Genomic DNA, 18,586 nt, shown 5'->3' on the forward strand with positions numbered 1-18,586 from the left:
ATAGTGCAATGTAATTCCTTCAGTACTCCTCCTTTATTTCTCTCTTTTTTTTGTTTTGGTTTGTTTTTTTTTTTTTAATAATATGGAACTCGGTACGTGTACGTGCATAGTGTCACATGCGAATGCTCACCCCCCCCAACTAAAGTAGAACATTGTCCTCAATGTGAAAGCGCAGGGGAAATAAAATTGTGCACGATAAAAAACTAATGGAAAAGTACTACTGACTAATGTAACAAGAAAGAAAAGGGAAAAAAACAACTAAAACAAGTAAACGAAAGAAAAAAAATAAAAAGAAAACAGTAGCATAGAAAGGTCAGAGGACTCCCCTAGGGTCTTGCCGAAGCAAGACCGCCTTATTAGGATCGAATGGAATCGTGGGAGGCTTGAGCTGCTGCTCCTTGACTTTGACATTATTATCATTCATTGGACCCACTAGTTCTACTATGTTGTGGTAACAAGCATGTTCAACGATATACGAGCCACAGCGGGGTCTCAGCTTCCACAGAAACAGACGGTATTTAGAGTTGCAGAGAGAGTCTTGCTGATGTGGGAAGGGTTGTTTTTCCTTGAGTTTATGCAGCACCTTCATCTGCCTCTTCTCTAAGCAGTCCTTGTCATTGGCTTTCCTTTTAGATTTTGTGGGCGCATGCACCTGCAATTTTCTCAACCCTATGGCATTATCAAGTAAAAGGTTAATCTGTTTTATGATCCAAAATATATAATGCTGAATTTTAACAGGTACATCACATGCCTTACCGTAAATCAACCTATATGGAGTCATTCTTGAAATTCTCTTGATTGCAGCTTGGTAAGCCCAACGCGCATCATCCAATTCCTCGAGCCATGCTTTGTGGTTAGGACAACCCGTCTTCTTAAATATAATCTTGACTTCTGAAAAGAATTGTCGTTTGTCTTGTAGTAATGCTTGATTGGTAGCAAAGTAGTTCACAATATCATCAACTCGAGGGTCGTATGACATGTCGGTGATTGGATAGGTGATGTTTAACATAGTCAAATCCGGCGGTCTCCATTGCTCATCACGGATCGGTATTTCATTTACCCCTGTGGATACCTCATCAATTACCTCAAGCTGTCCAAGAGCTTCACTTTCACATTTACCATCCAGACCAACTGCTGAAAACAACTCCAATGCATCCAAGTCATCCACCATGTCTACTGCGTGTACCTCTGATTCCTCACGCCCAGTCGACGTTTTATTAAACACGTTCATTTCCTGTGTCATGTTCCCGAACGTAAGCTTGAGTACTCCGCTTCGACAGTTGATTAAAGCATTAGAAGTGGCAAGGAATGGTCGGCCAAGGATAACAGGAATCTGATAGATGGTGGACACAGACTGCTACATTTCCAGAACAACAAAATCCACTGGGTAGTAGAATTTGTCGACCTGAATCAATACATCCTCAATGATGCCTTGTGGAGCTTTTACGGATATGTCTGCTAACTGTAGCATCATATTGGTCTTCTTCAATTCACCTAAACCCAGCTGTTTATATATTGAGAATGGGAGCAGATTCACACTGCTCCCCAAGTCAAGTAAAGCTCTCCCGATGGGAGATTCACCAATCAAGATCGAAATCGTAGGAGACCCAGGGTCTCTAAGTTTCTTTGGAGTCTGATTTAGTATCAACGCGCTAACTTGCTCAGTCAAGAAAGCCTTTTTCTTCATGTTTAATTTCCTTTTTACTGTGCATAGGTCTTTCAGAAATTTTGCATATGCTGGGATTTGTTGTATGGCCTCTAGAAGTAGAATATTGATCTTCACCTGTTTGAATATCTCCTGGGTCTCCATATGATACTTATTCTTTTGACCAGATGTCAATCGCTGAGGGTACGGTACGACAAGTTGGTATTTCTTAACTGGCTCATCCTCTTTATTATCTGACTTTGTTAAACTTGAGCTGTCCTCATCTGATTTTTCTTTTCCTTTATCTGTCTCATTTGTCACCTCAGGTGTCGGCGTGGCTGTTTGTTGGTCAGTGGGCATTTCAGGACGGGCAACTTCTTTTTCGCTTCGCAAGGTAATAACTGCCTTTACTGACTCAAACGTATCCCCTGAAATATTGTGCACTGACTGTTGTGGCTGTCTATATACCTAGGGATTAGGTTGAGGCTGTGCAGGGAATTTTCCTTTTTCCAGGGTATTAAGCTGTGTACTCATCTTGCTTACAGCATCTTTCAGTTCTCCATTGGTCGTAACTTGCATTTGCATGAATTGCTGGAGCATGTTTGCCACTTGCACTACACTATCATCAGAAGCTTTCTTTACTGGAATGGGGACTAACGCTAGTTGGAATCCTGGTGGTGCGTAGCTCTGGGAAAACTGTTGCGAATACTGCAATTGAGGAGCTACGATTGGATTATATGTCGATTGAGGAGGCGGTGCATATGATTGAGGTGCTTGTTGATACCGTGAAGATGATGGACCAGGTTGATCATTTCTCCATTGGAGGTTTGGATGATTCCGCCACCCCAGGTTGTAAGTGTTTGCGAGCGGCTGATTCTGCGTCTTGTTGACCCAATTTGCCGATAACACCTGATCAGATCTACTCTCAACACAGGTAAGAATTGACAATCCTAAGGTCTGTGGTCTGAAGTCTCACAAATCGTGCAAATCTTAGCTTTTGACTTTTCAAATTCCATGACTTCCAATTTCTTAGATAACACAGCTACAAGGGCCTGTAAGCTAGTGTCCTCTTTGACCTCATATCTGCCCCTGCCACTAATTGCTCGGATAGGTTGGGTAGCTATCGACACCCGTTCAGGTCATGCATTCCACTGCTGGGCACTCTCAGTGAGATAGTCTAAAAAAGATAAGCCCTCGTCTGGTTCCTTATAAAAAACATCCCATTGCACATAGACTGGACAAATTTTTTGCACACAGGAGTTAAAGCAGTAAAAAAATAGTTCACTAACCTCCACGATTTGAAACCATGGTGCGGGCATAGGTTGATCAGGTCCTTGAATCTCTCCCAACATGCCTGGAATGTCTCGCCATCTTTTTGCATAAACTGACTAATCTGCTCCTGCAGGTATTGCATTCTCTGAAGAGGAAAGAACTTATGTAAGAACTCACGCTACATTTTAGCCCAACTAGTAATAGAGTTAGGGCGCAAAGAATTAAATCAGATTTTTATCCTGTTTTTCAGAGAAAAAGGAAACAAACGCAGTTTAATGTATTCATCAGTCCCAGCCCTATTAATGAAAGTGGTGCAAACCATCTCAAAGTCTGTCAAGTGTTGGTATGGACTCTCAGAGTCCATCCCGTGAAACTAGGGAATCACAGATAACATGCCATGCTTAAGAGTGAAATTCGGTGCATCTTGTGGCAACACAATGCATGAAGGTGTAGATGTGCGTGCAGGCTGTAGAAAATCTTCAAGTGTACGTGGTGCATGTGCAGCCATAGCTTCTTCAAAATAATGGCCAAACAGATTATTCAGCTCAAATTCAGAATCACTCGCAGGACTAATAGGTGAACAGTCAGACTCGGTGCTATGTGTATCCCTACTGGTGCTAGGTGAAAGTCTACACAATCGATTCGAATTATCTCGAACCCAGGGCATCAAACATCACAATGGCCAGCAGAAATCTACTAACACAGCAACAGACAAAATTTTTTTTTTTTTTTCAAATTTTCAATTTTCAATTTTCAATTTTTTTCATTTTTTTCCTATTTATTTGAAAAAAAATCAACAAAATAATTGGGAAAACGCAAAATTCAAAATTAAAACTGGCAATCCCTGGCAACAGCCCCAAAAACTTGATTCACTCAAAAAATGAGTAGCTCGAAAGCTATCCCAAGTATAGGAGTTTTGTTGTGTAATATTAAGGCCCAATGGTTGGATCGTCTCCTCAGGGAATGCGTTTTAATATCAGATTTTACGTTTTTCCAATCGAAATTAAAAAGGTACTGAACTCAGTTCAGATTTGGGTGTATTCAAGATTGTGGAGACTTATTTTGATTAATTAAATAAACACGTAAATTAAAATCCTAAAACTAGCATGCATTGAATTAAAGAGTAGGAATGGAAAACCTAATCTACTCAAGGAAACATGGAAGCACATGTAAATTAAAGAAGGTAACTTTGAACATGAAATTAAAACACGAGATGGAAACTTAACTAAACATGAATGCACACGATAAAAAAAGATAACTTTCAATAAGAATCAACTAGGTTAATTAAATAAACTAAAACATTAATTAAATCAACCACTAAATAAGCATTTAAATCTAAATTAGTTAATCTTAAAAAAAAAACAAAACGTAATATCCAAATAAAATAAAGTAAAATAAAAGAATAGAGAAGGAGAGAGAGAGAGATAAAGAGAAAATCGGAGCAGGAGGCTGGCTGTTTGCAGAGGAGACTCTCGGTGGTAGTGCTGGAACTGGTGCTCGGGCATGTTGGAGTTGCTGTGCTTGCCGGTATGGGGGACTCGGGTGTTCTTCTGCTGTTGTGGAGGAAGGAAGATGCTGCAGAGGAGCCTCACGGCCTGCTGCTGTGGATTCTGCTGCAGGCTGGAGTGTGGAACAGAAGGAAGTCCCCGCTGCTGGAGTTGGAACTGCAGAGGTTTTGGTTACTGTGCTCTGAGGCATGGAGAAGCTGGTTGCAGTAGCTGGCCTCGAGTCCTCTCGGGTGCTTGAAGACTACCAGAGTTGCGGTAGGTCAGGGGAAGCTGGTGGAGTTGGCTCAGCGGGTCTGCGGGAGTAAGAGGTAGGGAGAGGCTCAGGGGTTTATCAATTGCAAAATATGTTGAACAAGGGGTTTATCAGGCCTAGCGTATTGCCCTGGGGAGCACCAGTACTATTTGTAAAGAAGAAAGACGGGACTATGCGGATGTGCATATATTATAGAGAAATAAATAAAGTAATAGTCAAGAATAGATATCTTCTTCCCAGAATTGATGATTTATTTGATCAGCTCTAGGAGACCCAAGTCTATTCTAAGATTGACCTTCGGTCAGGGTACCACTAGGTGAAAGTTAGAGTAAAGGACATTACAAAAATAGCTTTTTGAACCAGATATGGGCACTACGAATTTTGAGGAACACGAGGATCATCTCAGGTTGGTATTGTAGGTGTTAAGGGAGAAGAAATTATATGCTAAATTCAAGAAATGTGAATTCTGGTTGAGACATGTCACTTTCCTCAGGCATGTGATCTCCGGGGATGGTATATTAGTTGACCTAGATAAAATAGAAGTAATGGTGAATTGGGTGGGACTAGTAAATGTTCATGAGGTCAGGAGCTTTCTAGGTCTGACAAGGTACTATCGACTCTTTGTAGATAGATTTTCTAGGTTATCAGGTCCACTGACACTACTCACGAGGAAGAATGTGAGTTTTTAATGGATCGATGATTGTGAGCAAAGCTTCTAGGAGTTAAATATGTGGTTGGTCACAACACTAGTGTTAGCTATACCATTAGGAGAGGATAGGTTTGTTATATACATTGATGCGTCCCAATAGGGACTTGGGTGCTATTAATGCAGCATGGAAAGGTCATTGCCTATGCTTCTCGGTAGCTTATATAGTATTAAAAGAACTACCCTGTGCACGATCTAAAGTTAGCTGTAGTGGTCTATGCTTTAAAGATATAGAGGCACTATCCTTATGGGGGAAGATGTGAGATCTTCACTGATCATAAAAGCTTGAAATATTTATTCACTTAGAAAGAATTGAATATGAGATAGAGAAGGTGGTTAGAGCTTATTAAGGATTATAATTGCACCATCAGCTACCACCTAGGGAAAGCAAACGTGGTAGCTGATTCTTTGAGTCGGAAATCAGTGGGTGTAACATTGTTAGCAGAGGAAATTCCGTATTCGATTTTGATGGACTTAGAAAGGTTAGGTATGGAGTTGGTAGAGAGTAATCACCTGGAATTTAATGGCAACCTAGTGTTACAGCCTACCTTGCAGGAGAGAATTAAAGTTGCTCAGAGAAATGACACAGAGTTGGTAGAATTGATAAAGAAGGTGCAAGATGGATAGGGGGAAGAGTTTAGTACATCAAACGATGGAGTTCTACGGTTTCGTACTAGACTGTGCGTTCCTACTGACACTGAGATTAGAAGAGCTATCCTAGAGGAGGCTGTTGACCTTATAGGTCGCACCCAATTTTGATACTGACAAATACTCAGGTATTTGATGATTTTCAAGTGTTTGTGCAAGCTTAAATAAATATCCCAAGGAATGACACTTGAAGCAACTAGAAGACCCTAAAGACTTTAATTTGTAATTGTAAATTCAATGATTGTAATATGGGTCTATAATAGTAATCTAGGATGTGGTTTGTATTTATCTTACCTCCACATCATGCATATAGGATATATGGTAAGCTTAGTAAGACCATAGAACGACTCTAAGTTCCAACACTCACACACATATTATATAATATATTGGCGTGTTAAGTTTGTGCCTTAAATTGAACAATTATCAGGAATTTGAGAAAGCTCGAGCAACCGAACCCCTGGAGTTCAAAACTCCTTGGGTGCCTGAACTGTTGTTGAGTCAACAGTTGACCTGGGCTCTTGGGCGACCGACCGATAATGTACATACCTTTCACAGGCGCCTAAAACCCTTGAAAGGGACAGTCCACCAACTTGGGCGACTGATCTTTTTAGTTCAAAAAGAACCCCGAGCGACCAAACACATGGATTCGGGCCACCGAATATAGGACCGGGAACTCGAAGCTACGAAGCAATGCTAACGACTTTGATTCGGGTCACCAAACTTAAATCCGGGTCACCAAACTGTCTTGAATAAATTTTATCACTGAGTTTGGTCTGGCGATCGAACCTTAGTTCAGCCACCCGAACCTCGGCGGGTTAAAATTATTTTAACCGCGGTAAAACTAGGTTAAATTGGACTAATGGTGTTTTAACCATTTGAGACTTTTTTAATTATTCCCAACATATCTCAAATGGTTATAATTTTACCCCTACCTATAAATATAGGCTCATTTGCAAGATTAAAGGATGATTAGAAATTTAGATTAGCCAAAATTCTCTCATTTCAAAATACTCTCTTTGGCCAAACACTCTCAAAATCTTCACTTCCTCGATATATTCTGAGATTGTGAGTACATTTTTGGAGTGCTTGTGATTGCTAAGATTGCTAGAAACTCCCATTTGATTGATTGATTGCAATATTTTTATTGAGGAGTTTTAGTTTAGGCTTATCCCATAGATTTTCATATTATAAATCTTGTGTGGGGATAAACTAAGTAAGCTTAGGATATTTGCATCTTTGTTGCAAGTGTCCAATAGCTTGGTTTTTGTTGTGTAAAGATTTTTCAAAAAAGAAAATATTTTCAAACTAGTATTGTGCATATTTCATTGAAAAAAACTCTTTTGAACTAGTTTGATTGTCTAATTCATATCTTTGGAATATTGATTTTCTATTGAAGTACTTTGCTTAGATTCCAAGATATTGCTTGTATTGAACACTCTTGAGCATCATACTGACTATATCATATTGAGTGTTGATAGCACAATAATTTACATCACTGAGCTTACACTATATCCATATCATTGATGTGTATGTGAATGCGTGTATTGGGTACATATCTGCTTTACGTGAAAGCATAATCATTGTACCATCTGATTGAGAGAATATTGTTGTATTTTTAGGTGTGGCCTGAGGGGGCGGTAATCCATCCTGGTAAGGATTGGTTGTAAAAGTTAAGGTCAGCCCTGTGCTAATAGACCTGGTTTGCTTATGTGTCATTCCACCCATTTAAGTGAGCAAGTATAATGGTAATCCTTGTACTTGTTAGCCAAGGCGGGGATGTAGGCAATTTGCTGAACCTCGATAACACTTCTGCATGTTACTCTCCTTTACAGCTTTCTGGTGCATGTGTTGTTAATTAGATTGCACTATTTAATTTGTGGTACATATTATAACTGATTTACATTACTTGCACTAGATTGACCATAGGGTTGTGAATATACCGTTGTTAGGATACTTATCTAGGGCTTAAATTTTAAAAGTACCAATTCACCCCCCTCTTGGGATCATGGTAAAGCTATCAAAGGCACACAGATTCTTATACACATTTCAACCTGGCAGTACTAAAATGTATCGGGATCTCTAGGAATCTTTCTGGTGGAGTGGTATGAAGAGGGAAATAGCAGAGTTTGTTGAGCAGTGTTTGGCATGCTAGCAAGTAATGGCAGAGCACTAGAGACCGACAGGATAATTACAACCACTTTACATTCTTGAGTGGAAGTGGGACCATGTATCTATGGATTTCATCACAGGTTTACCGCTGTCACTACACAGACAGAATGCCATCTGGGTGATTGTAGACCGGCTGACAAAGATTGCCTACTTCCTACCTATTAAAGTTAGCTACTCTATGAACAAACTAGTAGAGATACATATTCAGGAAATAGTTTGACCCTATGGAGTGCTAGTATCCATAGTTTCAAACCGTGACCTACGTTTCACATCACAATTTTGGAGGAGTTTACAGGAGGCGTTGGGGTCTCAGTTATCATTCAGCACCGCTTTTCATCCTCAGACAAATGGGTAGACAGAGAGGACGATCCAGATACTTGAGAATATGCTATGGGCGTGTGTGCTGGATTTCAGGGGTAGTTGGACCCGGTATATGCCGCTGGTTGAGTTTGTGTATAACAACATCTATTAGGCCTGCATCAACATGACACCTTACAAGGCGTTATATGGTAGGAGGTGCTGTTCTCCACTTTACTGGGATGAAATAGGTGAGAGGCGAGTTTTGGGACTAGAACTAGTTTAGTAGGCATGCCATAAGTCCAACTTATTAAAGACAGAATCAGTGCAGCTTAGAGTTGGCAGAAAAGTTATGCGGATACTCGTCGCCCGAAGCTCGAGTTTAATGTGGAAGATCAGGTATTTATGAAAGTAGGACCATTGAGAGGAGCGATGAGGTTTGGAAAAAAAGGGAAGCTGAGCCCTAGGTTTATTGGCCCATTTGAGATACTTGAGAGAGTGGGTCCAGTCGCCTATAGGCTAGATTTACCACCAACTCTATCTAGAATACACGATGTATTTCATGTTTCCATATTAATGAAATACATCCCAAATCCCTCCCACGTAATATGTTACAAGGAGATAGAGCTCAGAGATACACTAGCATGTGAGAAGATGCCAATGCAGATCTTAGATAGAAAAGAACAGGAGTTGCGCACCAAGAAAATTCCATTAGTTAAAGTCCTGTGGAAGAATCATGCAGTGGAGGAGGCGTCATAGGAGTTAGAAGAGGAGATACGACAGAAGTGCCCACAACTATTTGGTGGGGATTAGTAGTAGTCAGGAGTGATAATTCAAGTAAAGTATATAGAGTTTGGTTTTATTTTATATAAAGTAGAATGATGTATGTATAGATGGTATTTTAGGTTATAGGATAGGTAGTTTTTTGGGTTTTGGGAGAATTTTATTTTATGTATATACTTGTAATCTCCCCAAACCATATATGTAAACACGGCATTCCTCCGCCACAAGTGAGGGTAATTAATAAAATAAGTAGTCAATTTTCCTCAGAGGATAATATTTAACTCAGACAGTAAATTTCGAGGACGAAATTTTGTAAGGAGAGGAGAATGTAGAAACTCGGGAAATAATAATAATTAAATAATGAAGAGAAAGGAAAATTTAAAGGAGGTAAAGCAGGGATCGTCGACGAATGCCCTGGCTTCGTCGACGAACTCCTTATTTTGTCTGTGGACAAATTTTAGGTTTCATCGACAAAGAGAAACCAAGAGGGGGTATTTCAGACACATTGGTCCGTTGACGATTTCTTCACCTTTGTCGACGAAGTGCCTTCTTTGGTTTGTTGACGAGGCCACGTATCTCATTGACGAAGCCACTAGGCCAGCCACCTATAAATATGCAAAAATCACTTTTTCAGCGAAGAATTTCTTCCTCTTCTATTTCTCTCTCTAGAAAACAGCCTTCCCTTATTTTCTCTACGATTTTGGCTTCGTTTCTCCCTGATTCGACAATCAAAAGCTACCACGATGATCTAGGGGAGATTCTCTACAACTTAGCTGGAGCAGAATCTTGGTTTGAGGTGTTTGGGCATCATCCCAAAACTAGGGTAAGTAGGATATTTTAGAATTTTTATAGTTATTAGGCTTTTCTGAACCCAGATTTAGTATTAGGTGTTGGGGATGATTAAAGTGAGGTGTTGTGATTTCAGGGTTTGGGTTTTAAAACATCGCATGCATGAGTTAGGATTCCAGTGGGTGTTATTTTAGGAACCCAGGTAAATGACAAATAGTTTATAAATTAGAAATTATGGACATGCGAATTTGGGGAAAATATAAATGTACTAGGGATTATATGTATGTTATTCCAAGATGTTGAAATTATGAATGCCGCATGCATGAGATTGTAAAATAATATCTATTGCTTAGATAGTCAGGTAAGGGGAATACATGTTATGTCAACTTTATTAGAAACTTTACTAGTAAAGTATAGTATTTGATTATGAGTATTAGGATATGATTTTTTAACATATCAAAGCTTAAAAATTATACAGTTTTACAGAGTACGATTATAGAGTTTTTATTTAGTTGTGTGGCATGAGAAATACTGAATTATTATAGAAAATTCATAGAGAGTTTCAGAATCATGATTATATAGTTTCTATAGAAATACGTTATATAGATTTACAGAAACATGTTTATATAGTTTTTACTGAATTATGATATATAACTTATACAATTTTTATTTACAGAGCTACGATTATATAGTGCTTTACAGAATTATAGTTTATATGTTTATATAGAATTATGATGTACATTATTTTATAGAATCATGTTTATACAGTATGTTACAGAATCATAATTACACAGTGTATTAAAGAACATGATTATACAATGTTTTTATAACCATGATTATACCTAATTTTCTAGAACCATGATATACAAAGCATAGAGCCATGACATATAGAATTGTAGAATTACAAAATTACAAAATTATAGAAAATACAGATTTACAGTTATTACAGTGTCATGGCTATACAAAAAGTTACAAAATCATGGTTAATACAGTTGATATAGAATCATGGTTAAACAGATAGATGTTATATAGAGATATTATTATATAGTATCATACCCTGACGGAATAGAGCAACATATTGAACAGTATCTAGAGTAGAGTACTGTTGAAATACAGAGTGCACCTACACGTCTCAGATAGAGTATGGTTTTGTCGATCTTGCCCACCAGTAGAGTTGAGAGCTCCTTGGCGTCTAGACTAGGTGGAGTGGGCCTTTTGTCTTATAGGCATCTACATATGTAGACAGTTAGGCTAGCATAAGAGGGCCAACCAATGTTTAGCCCCGCCTATAGGCCACACAACCCTCTCATGAGGGGTTAAATCATGACATACAGCCATTCAGGGAGGTTTTCGGAATTATGTATATATATATATATAGTACACAGAAAACAGAGATTTACTAGTATAGTTAGAAGTATGTTTGGAATAGATAAATCATAATTTTTTCATATTGTTTACAGTCTTAATTAAAGGATATGTTGATAAATAAACTCATATGCCACACACTGGTAATAACATGTTTCTCTTTACTGAGAGATGTCTCACCCCAACATTATAAACATTTCAGGTAATCCAGAAAGGTGTGCGGGGATGGCTCAAAGGTAAAGGAGGCAGCTGAGTCGGCATAGTTTTGGGGTGAGTCTTGGGTTGGATAGTAGAGCCCACAGTATTTTGGGATTTTTGGAAATGATGTATATGTGTTTGTAAATACAGGTGGGTCCGTAGAACTCTAATATTGTATATTTTGGGTTATGTATTGGATGTTATGTTTTTTTGCTACTTAGGTAGAACACAAGGGTTGCATGTGTTACCATGGCGCCTATTCTGGGTCGTGATGATGATGACAGAAGTTTATTTACAGGGTATCAGAGATTATGTTTTTTAGCATGACAGAGAATGGAAAAAAAATGGATAGAAATTTTGGGTCGTTACATACAGTGTATGGCAGTATGAGTTTCATTATATCATAACATTTATTCATTTCAGTGATAATACCTTTTGAGAAAATATATCATTTCTACTCATAATCATATAAATATAAAACACAAGCTTTCATAAGCTTTTAATTCCATTTTCAAATCCATTCACACACAACCCATGTTTACCAGCGAAGTTCTTGAGAATAGGGGAGATTACACGCCCATACATGTAGCTCCCCTCTACTCTGATATCGTTTGTATTCTTACCCAATTAACTCGTGTTCAGCTACAACTGATACTTATCGGGGCACTCACCTTACTCAGTAAGTCCTCAAGCGAAGTGTTTTACTTCATTTTAATTATTTATGTTATTAACTTACGCTATTTCATTTCTTATTTTCATTCTTTTTTCCATTCACTTCCATTTCCATTTCCATTTCAATTCCATTTCATTTCCATTTAATTTCCATTTCACTTCTAGCTCATGAGTGTCCTCGGTAACCGATACATCCATGTCTGTAACTCATGGTTGCCTTGATGATATTTTGCACGTCATGCTTCACCCCATGGTCGAGGTCACTCTCCATACTCCATACCATGCTTTCCCCCATGGTTAGGTTGTGCAGCTCAAAGGCTGGATATAACCGCGGTTTGCCTACCCAGTTAGATCAAAATAATCATACCATATACTCGTCTGTAGTACGAATGACCTGCTTTATGCCCTAATCCGAACTTAGGGGGCAAAACTACCCTTCTTACTGGCTCATTCGAACTGTCATGCCACGCTCCACGAATCCATGTGGTTGCACTTAATCACCACTAGCAACGGTATCGTGCTCATTTCAATAATACATCCATCCATCAGGGTTTCATTTCCATATTTCAATAATTCACAATTGCAATATTAACAATGCAATTTTTCATATTTCCAGTATTCTCATTTCACATTCATATTACAATATTCTCATTCTCATTGCAGCACTAACATTGCAATGTTCACATTTTCAATAATCACATCTCAAGATTTACATTGTACATTTCACATTGCATTATTTTCATTTTCTACATTCACAGCTCATTTCATCATTTCAATGATATTTCATCAATTTAATACTCATGTCATCTCATAACATATACATATCTCATTTCATGTTATTCAACATTTCTCAATAAAACATTTCCATATTTCATAGTTTATCATTCCTCAGAAGATACTTTTCCGTACATATCACTTTTCATCATTTTCCACATTTCAAATCTCATATTTCAATATACATTTCATAATCTCATAATTCTCAATGTAAATCATTTAACCCAATTTCAAATATATTTCAGTATAAATCATACACCACACAATTTTCATTTGATATTCATATCATAATAATTTCAAGTAACATGTGATATTTAAATTTCTCATATTTCCCAACCAGATATTTTCAAAAAAGACTGCTATAATTTATTCCCCTTACCTGACTTACTGAGATCTCGCTAAAATACATAATTTCTATGCCCCTCGGTGTTCGCAACCCAAAAACCTGAAATTCACATTTACCCCAAATTATTCAACTCAACTCCCAAAATAATTTCCTTTTAACACTTCCTAGGTTTCGTATACTCCAAATTAATTTTAAAACTCTAAAATACCCCACTTACCCTAGTTTTGGGATGGTGATTCAGAACCCTAAACTAAAAATCAACTCCGCCTAAGTTGTAGAGAATCTTCCTAAGAACCTTGTGGTGGTTCCGGATTGTTGATTCAGGCTAAAATGAGGTCGGAATCAAAAAGAGGAAAAAAGGGGTTTTGTAGGGTTTTAAAGAGATAGAGGAAGGAAATTTTTGATTTTAGGAAAAATGACTCCCAGGATCTCCTTTTAACGCCCACTGTAGAGAAAACTGTCGACGGTCTTTTTGCCCTCTCACAAAACCGTCGAAAGTTTGGGTTTAACCCACCTTTTCTTTACCGTTCCACCAGTTATTAGACCATGGTAAAAAGAAAATCTTTGATGGTTTTCTGTGGCCCTTACGAAACCATCAACAGTTTGGGCTTCCCAAACTAAATTTTCCATTTTTTTTTCAATTATTTTTATTATTTTATTTTTTCAGGTCTCTAAATTCTCCACTCCTTATAAAATTTGGTCATCGAAATTCGTCATCTATCACCTTTTCATCCTTAAATAAAAAAAAACCACCATTTTATTAATTACCCTCACTTATGGCAGAGGAATACTGTTGTTACATAGTAGGGTTCTGGGAGATTACGACCATTGAAAGAAATTCTCCCCAAAACCATTTTTAAATAAAACCAAAACCCTACCTATCCTATGCTATAAAAATTAAAATACATACCTTCAGCCCTGGTTCCCACTGAATAGGTGTGGGTATCTTTGGCGCATATGTTCCTTTAATTCCCAAGAAGCTTCCTCTACAGCATGATTGCGCCACAGAACTTTTACTAGTGGTATACTTTTTGTGCGCAACTCTTGCTCTTTTCGATCCAAAATTTGTACTGGCACTTTTTCATAAGACAAGGAATCACTAAGCTCTAGTGCCTCATATTTGATCATATGCAAGAGATTTGGGATGTATTTCCTTAATATGGAAATATGAAATACGTTATGGATCCTGGAAAGAACTGGTGGTAAAGCTATCCGATAGGCAATTGGACCCACTTTTTCAAGAATCTCGAATGGTCCAATATACCTAGGGCTCAGCTTACCCTTCCTCCCAAATCTCATAACTCTTTTCAATGGTGCCACCTTCAGAAACACATGATCCCCTGCATCAAACTCTAACTCTCGTTGGTGAGTATCTGCATAACTCTTCTGCCAACTTTATGCTACTTTGATCCTGTCTCTGATGAGTCTGACTTTATCCTAAGTCTGCTATATCAGCTCTAGCCCCAGTAACTGTCTTTCCCCAATTTCATCCTAATACAGTGGGGATCAACATCTTCTACCACATAATGCCTCAAATGGTGCCATCCAAATGTTGACCTGATAGCTATTATTATATGCAAACTTGACTAGTGGCATAAATCGTATCCAACTGCCTCCAAAGTCTAGCACACATGCATGTAGCATATCCTCCAATATCTATATCATCCTCTCCATCTGTCCATTCGTTTGAGGATGAAATGTTGTGCTGAATGACAATTGAGAACCCATGACCCATTGCAAACTCCTCTAGAAACGGGATGTGAACCGTGGGTCTTGGTCTGAAACTATGGACACTGGCACACCATGCATTCTAACTATCTCTTGTATATACAACTCTGCCAGTCTGTTTAAAGTGTAATTAACTCTGATAGGTAGGAAATGGGCAGTCTTCATCAGTCAATCTACAACTACCCAAATGGTGTCCTGTCTGTGTAGTGCTGGCAGTAATCCTGTGACAAAATCCATCACCATGTGCTCCCACTTCCACTCAGGAATGTACAGTGGCTGCAATGATCCCGCCAGTCTTTGATGCTCAATTTTTACCTGCTGGCATGTCAAACACTGTGCTACAAACTTGGTAATCTCTCTTTTCATTCTGCTCCACTAAAAAGACTCCCGAAGATCCCTATACATTTTAGTGCTACCAGGATGTACCTTATACATGGATCAGTGTGCTTCCTTCAAAATCACTTTCTTAATCTCAGGGTCGGTAGGTACACACATCCTGGTACAGAACCTCAATGCTCCATCATCTGAGATGCTGAAATCTGTCTCTTGACCATCTTGTACTTTCTTTATAAGCTCTACCAACTCTATGTCACTCCTCTGAGCCACTTTAATTCTTTCCTATAGAGTTGGTTGCAACACCGGATTGACAATAAATGTTAGATAATCACCCTCTATGAGTTCTACCCCAAGTTTCTCCAAATCCATCTGAACCGGAAGTTGTATCGCCACTGTAGAAACTGATGCACCCACTGATTTTTGGCTCAAGGCATTAGCTACCACATTAGCCTTTCTCAGGTGGTAACTGATGGTGCAGTCATTATATTTTATCAGATCCAACCATCTCCTTTGCCTCATGTTTAATTCTTTCTGCGTAAAGAAATGCTTCAGGCTTTTATGATCAGTAAAAATTTCACTCCTACCCCCATAGAGATAACGTCTCCAAATTTTCAACGCAATAACCACCGCTGTTAACTCCAAATTGTGGGTAGGGTAATTCTTTTCATATTCTTTCAACTATTGAGATATATGCTATAACTCTCCCCTGCTACATCAGAACACAACCGAGTCCTTTATGTGATGCATCAATGTAAATTATGAAACCCTCTTCACCTGGAGGAATCGTCAACACAGGAGCAGTGATATACCGTTGCTTCAACTCCTGGAAACTCTGGTCACATTCGTCAGCCAACTCAAATTTCACACTTTTCTTGGTTAATCTAGTCAATGATCTCGACAATTTAGAAAAATCATCAACAAATCTACAGTAATACCTAGCCAATCCCAGGAAACTTCTAATTTCCTTTACATTCTTTGGTTGCACCCAATCTACTACCACCTCAATCTTGCTTGGATCCACTGAGATACCACACCTGGATATCACGTGTCCAAGGAAGGTAACATGTCTAACCAGAATTCACACTTCTTGAGTTTCACATACAATCTTCTTTCTTTCAGAACCTATAGTACTATCCTCAGATGTTCCTCGTGCTCCTCCAGGCTCTTTGAATACATCAGTATATCATCAATGAATACCAAAAAAACTGATCTAAATACTGGTGAAAGACCCTGTTCATCAAATCCATAAACACTGTTGGAGCATTAGTTAGTCCAAATGGTATAACCAAGAATTCGTAGTGGCCATACTAAGTCCTAAATGCTGTATTTAGAACATCCTTTGCTCTGACTTTCATATGATAAAACCTAGACTGCAGATCTATCTTCAAGAAAACCTGTGTTCCTAGTAACTGGTCAAATAAATCATTAATGCGGGGAAGCGGGTATTTATTCTTGATAGTCACTTTATTAATTTCTCGATAGTTGATACACATTCTCATCGACCCATCTTTCTTTCTCACAAACAATACCGGTGCTCCCTAGGGTGACACATTGGGCTGAATAAACCCCTTATCTAATAGCTCCTACAATTGTTCCTTTAATTCTTTTAATTCTGCCGGTGCCATTCTGTACGGTGCTTTTGAAATTGGCTCTATTCCTAAAACTAGATCAATAGTAAACTATACCTCACGATCAGGAGGTAGTCCTAGAAAATCCTCAGAAAAAACATCGTGAAAATCCCTTACTATCGGGATATTCTTTAACCTCAACTCCTTTTCTGATATCTTCTTCACACTGGTCACATATCCCCGACAACCCTCTAACAACAACCGCCTCACTTGAATGACGGATAACAATTGTGGTGGGATGCGCACACAAGACCCCACAAATATGTACTCCTATCCTCTTGGAGGTCTAAACATTACCTCTCTTTGATTGCAATCAATACTGGCATAGAGGGTAGCTAGCTAGTCTATCCCCAGTATCACCTCAAACTCATGCATATCCAAGACCACCAGATTAGCTAATAAAGACCTCCCTTAAATTCATACTGGACAGTTCCTAAGTACCTTCTCACATAACCCCACAGCCCCTGTCGATGTAGCCACTGACAAACTGACACCCAATTGCTACGTTTTTAACCCACAAAATTTAATAAACTTTTAGCCGATAAAAGAATGAGTCACCCCTGAATCAAACGAAGCAATAGATGTATATGACAGTATTGAAATAGTACTTGTCACAACATCTCTTGCCGCCTTAGCATCGCTCAGTGTCAATGTAAAGACTCGTGTTGGGGCAATATTCCTCTGCTATCTGCCTCGAGGTTCCTGGTGATCTCCTCAGTATGGTCTATAAGCAGGTGCAACAACTTGTGGTGCTCGGAAGTCTCTCTCCATATGCTCAGGCTAATGACAATGATAGCAAACAACCCTTCTGACTTAACACTCTCCCGAGTGTCTCCTGTAGCATATGGGACAAGAAGGGGGCATTTGCCAAACCTGTGTTGCCCGATCTCCCACTCCTTGTCTCCGTCCTCCTCTACTATCCTGCCTCCTCTAAGGCCCTCGGCTGGACCCTGCCTGAAAATCTGAAGGCATGGGCCTCTTTCCCTGGCTCTATGCTATTGCGCCTCTCTGTAAGCCGCTCTTAATCATTACTGCTCTATCCACTACCTCGGCAAAAGTCTAAGCTCGGAAGCCTATAACCTGCTCAAAAAGACTTGAAATTAGGAATATCTTCCCAAGAGGGGGGGTGAATTGGAATCTTTTTAATTTTAATACTTTTTAATCTTGTTCTTTAGATACTAGATAGAGCACAACAAATAATATATAGACACACCTTAGAATACTTGTAATTTAACCAAACAAGATAAGCAATAAAGTTTAAGCAATTTAATTACTTAATCAAGAATAATATATATATTGTTGATTTCCCTGTGAATATGTATCACCAGCTTTGAATTAACTTCTAGTATGTACCTTTCTTGTTTAAGATTTCCGCAGATTAACCAACGTACTCCCTTTTGGGTTTCAGCAAACGGTTAATCAAAAATGTACTTTCTAAAATACCAAGAATCTTTATTTCTTTCTCTTTA

General features: G+C 38.7%; 1 non-coding gene across 1 annotated transcript; it reads left to right on the forward strand.

Annotated features, from left to right (window-relative positions):
- The first annotated feature begins 2,946 nt into the window (after positions 1-2,946).
- LOC131159036 (small nucleolar RNA R71) lies at positions 2,947-3,054 on the forward strand. Its single transcript, XR_009137651.1, has one exon. It is a non-coding gene; the product is annotated as a small nucleolar RNA R71 (small nucleolar RNA).
- Positions 3,055-18,586: the final 15,532 nt, after the last annotated feature.

Source organism: Malania oleifera, chromosome 6, assembly GCF_029873635.1.
Source record: "Malania oleifera isolate guangnan ecotype guangnan chromosome 6, ASM2987363v1, whole genome shotgun sequence".
NCBI classification, from domain to species: domain Eukaryota; kingdom Viridiplantae; phylum Streptophyta; class Magnoliopsida; order Santalales; family Ximeniaceae; genus Malania; species Malania oleifera.